Source organism: Carassius gibelio, chromosome B6 (genome assembly GCF_023724105.1).
Source record: "Carassius gibelio isolate Cgi1373 ecotype wild population from Czech Republic chromosome B6, carGib1.2-hapl.c, whole genome shotgun sequence".
NCBI lineage: Eukaryota > Metazoa > Chordata > Actinopteri > Cypriniformes > Cyprinidae > Carassius > Carassius gibelio.
Genome location: NC_068401.1, coordinates 15474589 through 15480591, shown reverse-complemented (window position 1 = coordinate 15480591; position 6003 = coordinate 15474589). Strand labels below are relative to the sequence as shown.

The window sequence follows — 6003 nt, the reverse complement described above, 5'->3', positions numbered from 1 at the left end:
GTGTTTGTGATTGTATTTCTAATGATTTCACTTGACAAATCACTTGAAATAACATAGCTTTGCAAACTCTGCATTTGTCTTTTTGTGACATAGCTTGCCATCTTACAAATGTTTTATCTTGCTTAAAATACAGAATACAAGAAGCCAAACACTTTAGGAGTATATCGGAGAGGGAGGAAAAATCCTAGTAGTCACATCAGTCATCATTCACTGTCCGAGGCACTCAATGGGCAACCGAGCACATTTACTGCTGGTTCTTCAGCATGTTGCCAGGTTTCTGGGAAGTAAAAAAAGGGGGAAAAATGGCAGACAAAACACGGGTAAGCACAGAGCTGGAGTACGACGTTAAGAACTAACCCTCTGAAGCACCTTGTCCACGATCTGGCAACCACTCTCGGCGTGGCGAGTCTTTATCGTACAAAGGGATTAGATCACCCAGTCTAAAAGCCTCCAAGTTATTAGCACCTTCTTATACAAAGTATAACAGCAATCCTAAAGACATTGATTGCAGGGAACAGTTCAAATATGATTTCCTTATAGCTATTAATATGTATGCCTTAAATAGAAGCACACCACTAAGCAGCTTATGATATTATGAAAAGAATGTTCCCTCAGGGACATAATATGCCAACAGTGACAGTAAGGAGAGATTCGTATTTACCCAGATTGGCTGTACTTACGTCAAGCATTCTCCGAGCTTGTGGGAGGAAACACGGGGCAGTGGCAACAGCTCGGTTTCGATAAGCACTTACCGTGAATAAAAGACAAGCATGAAAGTGAGGTTTAGCCTCTTTAAAGATTCCTCACCAAATGTAGAGGCAGATAGGGCAGGTGCCTTTGGTTCCGGACGTGATTAGCCGTCTGTGGCTCACTGTTCCTGCAGAAACGAGACATTGCAGAGACATTGTCCAAGCTTGTCCAGGTGGGGGACCTGTCATCCCAAACCAGGGCTTAACAGAGCGCCGCTTCGAGCGAGAGATTAGGACCCATGAATTTAGATTCTTTCCTTTTTTTTCCCCCCAATGCGTGCTTAATCCAAAGAACTGTGTTTTTTTTTATTTTTCCTCGTTCCTTTTCTCTCGGTTGCTCTCTCTGACATTCTAGACTCACTTCATGCCATTCTGTTTTAATAATTTCTATGCTTTATTTTTATCTCCCAGTGTTATTCAGATTTTCTTTTTTTTCCTTTTTTTTTCAGATGAGCCGGGTTTGATTTGTTCTTCATTATGCAAAGGATAAAAAGAGAGGATTTCGCTGGGGTTTTTCTTGGGATTGATTGGCACGGCTGCGGTCTTGCCGGATAAATACACAACAGTAGTTCAGCCGATGCTAGAATGAGCAAGATACTATTGCTGAGCCACACAAATTTCCCAGACACATTCTGAACCTCTATAACAACACTCCAGTCACTAAACTATAGCATCTCTACACGGTTGATGTTACCGTTGAAAACGACTAAAGCACTACAACAAATTACTCCACTATTGAGGCTGTTGGCCTCGAGTATGAACTCTGACTACAACGCACTCATATTTTTAAAAGCACAACTTCAGTCTCACACCTCTAGTATAGTTCAACAATATATTTTTCCAAATGCATTCCCCACACAATGGATCAAGGACTTTTTAACACCAAGGACCTCTATTATGACGATTTATGTGCATTGCAAATTTCTAAAAAACGGTTTGGGAAAAATACCAAAACTACATATGCTATTATAAATACAATTCAGTTAGGCTTTTATATTGTGATTGTAGTAAACAAAATTGCAAAAATATTATCTAGGAAATTTGAAATTTTGAAATTAACACTTAATATCTTAAGCACAATATGAGAGTTTGTAAAACTTGAATAGTTTTCCATAATATTTTTGGCAATCCCCTTGCAGCTTAAAAGCTCCTGCATTATATGTAGAACACTATATTGTTTTGCTTTAGTGCTTTAAACCAGCATTGTACCCAAATGGACATTGAATGGAGAAACTATTAAAGCAGTGTATTAAATGTGGTCAGGTATAACTGCAATGCTCTTGAAGCCATTTAAACACCTTCTATTGTGGATTTATCAAATTACACCAGCCAGCCGCCCCCATGGACAAAAATGTGAAAGTGCACAGAAGGAAAAAAAAAAGTTTCATCAAGATATCTGAAATACACTTATTTTCTCTCTCTCTCTCCTTTCTCTTCCTTCTCCTCCTCATCTTACTAGAACATGTGCAAAGAAGCCTTTTACAATCAGTCATCATAAGAACAGAAATTAATGGAATGCTTTGTCGATTTCTCATCTACCAAAAACAGAGAATGTCAAAAAACAGAATTGAGATGTAGATTGCATGATTCTGAAGTCTCAGAAGAAAGGTGCGTTTAGATGAACTTGAAGAGCCTGGCAAAAGCACATAGGATTTTTTTTTTCTTCCTGCTCTTCCTGGCTCTTAAATATCAAACTGAACGGAAATACCAAATGACAAAAAGAGAAAAAAAAAAAGTACTTTACAAATGACGTCTGTAGAAGAAAACTGATGTCCACATCTGTTATGCATTTTGCCATGGCTGATGTTTCTGTAATAACTTAGTCCTTAGACCTGCCAACTGAAAGATGCACAGCTATGTTTACACACATACATAAATAGGACATATTTGGTCACAATCTCTACGAATCTTTTGAAAAGAAGATTGTGGACATCTTCAAGTTCGCTCACGATAAAAAATTGTCAGTTCACCCACCCATAATTTCAAGTCAAAGCTAAAGTTTAAAAGCTTTGAAAGTAGTAAGCTAAATACTTATTTTGTTACTCACACATCAAAACTTTAAACATTAAATACAATTGTTAAGTTCAAGCAAGCATGATGTGACTATAAATAATACATCAAATTATATAAACAGTAATACGGTTCCATAAAGGCATGCTCTAACAGGCTATAAATGCAACACACTACGTTTGATCAATTTTACTGAAACATGAATATCTTAACATAAGCTTATATTCAAAAGATTCTTTATCATAGTTATATGTCATGTTATACGCATTAATATGCATGATAGGAAACACTGGCAGTTTTGTGTATTCCCTTGAGGTCATTTCAGTGCCACCCCTTCAAATAGCTGGTTTGTTGATCCATATGATCTTGTTTTCTGACAGGTACCATCATCAAATGACATTCAGCGATTCGCATATCAGGTTCAACACATGTGGTAATACACCATCAGTAATAGAGAAGAGAGCTTCTCCCCGCTCCCTTAACACTTAACTCCATTCAACCCCTGTTTATCAACTTAATTATCCTTCTATCTGCAAGTGGAATAAACACGGCCGCCTCATTCTCGGAGTTATCCCTAAGTAAAAGATGAAAGCAAAGGGTGAAAGGTGTGCAGGCGGGAGAACGAGGGATGGAGAAGGAGTCAAAGTGTTTCATTTATAACCAGAAAGAGGCCCTCAGAGAGCATTTATCCATAATGGGGAAATAATGAAGAAAGATTAAAGCCCTCTGGGACATTTCCGTTTTTTTTCTCTAAAATGATCATAATGTACCCCCGTTCGTCACAATGGACACAGAGGGATCTTTAGACACCATTATACAGCCAAAAATGAGCCCTGGCAGAAGCTTGAGTCACTGTGTCAGTTAAATGCAGGCTGGAGCAACACAGGTGAAAGGCTTACCTGCGAATTAAGAGCAGCAGCTTTTGTCTCCCTTGTTTGGTGGTAGAAAACATCAGAATGGAGTCTTTTTCCTGAGTGATTCGAGATGAGTTTGGAGGTTCAATTGAACCTATCATTACGCCAGTGATTAGTTTAATGCCAGCAGGTGTGCTCAATGAGGACCCAAATAATGATCTTTAGAGTGCTCTCTACAGCTTAACCCCTGACGAAACTATTTCTGTTCTAAAGAAGCAGGGTCTGCTCAGAGTTTGAAGAGCAAAGGAGAACAACCAAAGAGTGAAAAAAGCATTATGCATCAAACCGATAGCATCATATCAGAGGAAACGATATAAAAGGTCTAGAGATATTATACAATAGGCTACGGGTGTTTTTTCTATGTGATTTTTATTCAGACTAATGGATTAACTTCATTTTTTTGTAATATGAAGATCACATTACATTTGAAAATGGAATCATTTAATATTTACTTAAATTTATTTTTTCTTTACTCATACATATACTTTTTTTTTACTCTTGTGTCAGTACTAGACTCTCAAACTATGAATATCCAACATAAAATTAGGAGTTACTGTACTATGATAACTTAAAATGTGAAAAACAATATATTTTCATATTAAACATTACTTTCAGACGCAAAGAATAGTTCTATTGAATATACTGATGGACACTGTTAGTGAAAAAATGTAAGTGTTTTAGAAGATTTTATATTCCAAATGTGCCCATAGCTCAGGGTTGTCCTATCCTGATCCGGGAGGGCTCATGTCCTGATGAGTTTAGCTCCAACCTTATATAACACACCAGCCCAGAAGTGTCTAGTAATCCTGAAGACCTTGATTAGCTTGTTCAGGTGCATTTAATTAGGATTGGAGCTAAACTCTGCAGGATAGTGGCCCATCAGGTTCGTGACTGGACACCCCTGCCATAGCTAAAGAAAGACATTGGCATCCAAAATCACATAATTCCCTAGGCAAAAAATTGTATGTGACAAAATGTGTCCAAATTCACAGTAGTCATAAAAGAGTAGGCAAAGGGTACCCAGATGACCCACCTAAGGACAGCCCTGAGAGAGGCATAAAAAAAGTGCAGTGTTGGAAGTAGTCACAAGCAGGATTGGCCACCACTGGTTTAAAATACTTAATACCCCAACAAACACCAACAGGGTGAAAACACTGATCCACAAGCAAATAGCCGTTGGAATTTATGTATTGTAATTCATCACACCTTAAAAAGAAGCATTCCTTTATCTGCTATAGTTCTGCACAAAATGGACCTCCACAAGTGCACTGTGGAGCCAAAAAAGTAGATTAATCAAGGGTTAAATAAAAAGTGCATATCAGTACCTTGGAGTAGTATTATGTACCCTCGTGGTAGACTGCAGATCAGTCAAACCCAATGAAAAGTATCATTTTCAAAATGGTGGAGACTAAAGTGGTGTTTCATTGGAGATTTTGGGGTAGAGGTGAGAAGTTGGATCTTTTCAACAGCTTGTATAATTCAATCATTTGAACAGTTACGCATTTTTCTTGTGTTAACATGCACAAGCCATCATGTTGCCAAAAGGTCATGAAGAAGAATGAACCGTCGATCAGTTATCGGGTGTCTAAAAGTGTAGAAAATCCTGATTGCAGTGTTACTCCCAGGGCATCTCGAACTGTGAACAACCCAAGTCAAAGAATTTATGCCAGAAGGTCAAACCAAAAGAAACTGGACCGCAAAAGGGTGAATATCAACATGCTATGCTTACAAAAAATAATGAATATCCATTGATATGCTTGAATTCTGAAGAACGGTCATAAATGAACAGACATTAAAAATATATATTTCACCTTAATTATGAAAAAGCACAAGAGCAAAAATGAAAACGCGCCCATCGCAGCCTTAACCTACGGTGGAGCCGACAGTTTCCTCTGACACTTCGAGCATGAAAACACGCTTTACAATTGGCAGCTTGCTCGGGTATAGTTTGAATAACCCTGGAAACAGAAAATAACTCTATTGTGTGACTGTAATGAAATTTTGGCCAATCTAATTTGACTTGTTGCATAAAATTTCTTGGGCAAAACTTTTCTCTTCTAAAACTGCCTCTTATCAATTCATTTGTATGTGAAAAAAAGATGAAGGGGAAAAAATGGGAACAGATTGAAACTGGCATAGAATATGCTCCCATTGTGCTGCTCCAAATGAACGTGTGTCCTTCAAGAAAGAATAGCGCTTTGCTTCTCATACCAAAGTCTTGATGCTTTCCCTTGAATAAATCATTCACATCTATTGAATCCTTTTCGTTTCACAACACAGGCTGTCCTTTCAAGATGGAGAGAAAGGAGTCTGAATTACTTGGAGCTGGA

At 38.0% G+C, this 6003-nt stretch overlaps 1 long non-coding RNA gene across 1 annotated transcript; it reads right to left on the bottom strand.

The window, feature by feature from the left end:
* Positions 1 to 357: 357 nt before the first annotated feature.
* On the bottom strand, positions 358 to 3726 carry LOC127959457 (uncharacterized). Its single transcript, XR_008154267.1, has 3 exons — positions 3659 to 3726; positions 808 to 877; positions 358 to 492 (listed from the first exon to the last, which is right to left on the bottom strand). It is a non-coding gene; the product is annotated as an uncharacterized LOC127959457 (long non-coding RNA).
* Positions 3727 to 6003: the final 2277 nt, after the last annotated feature.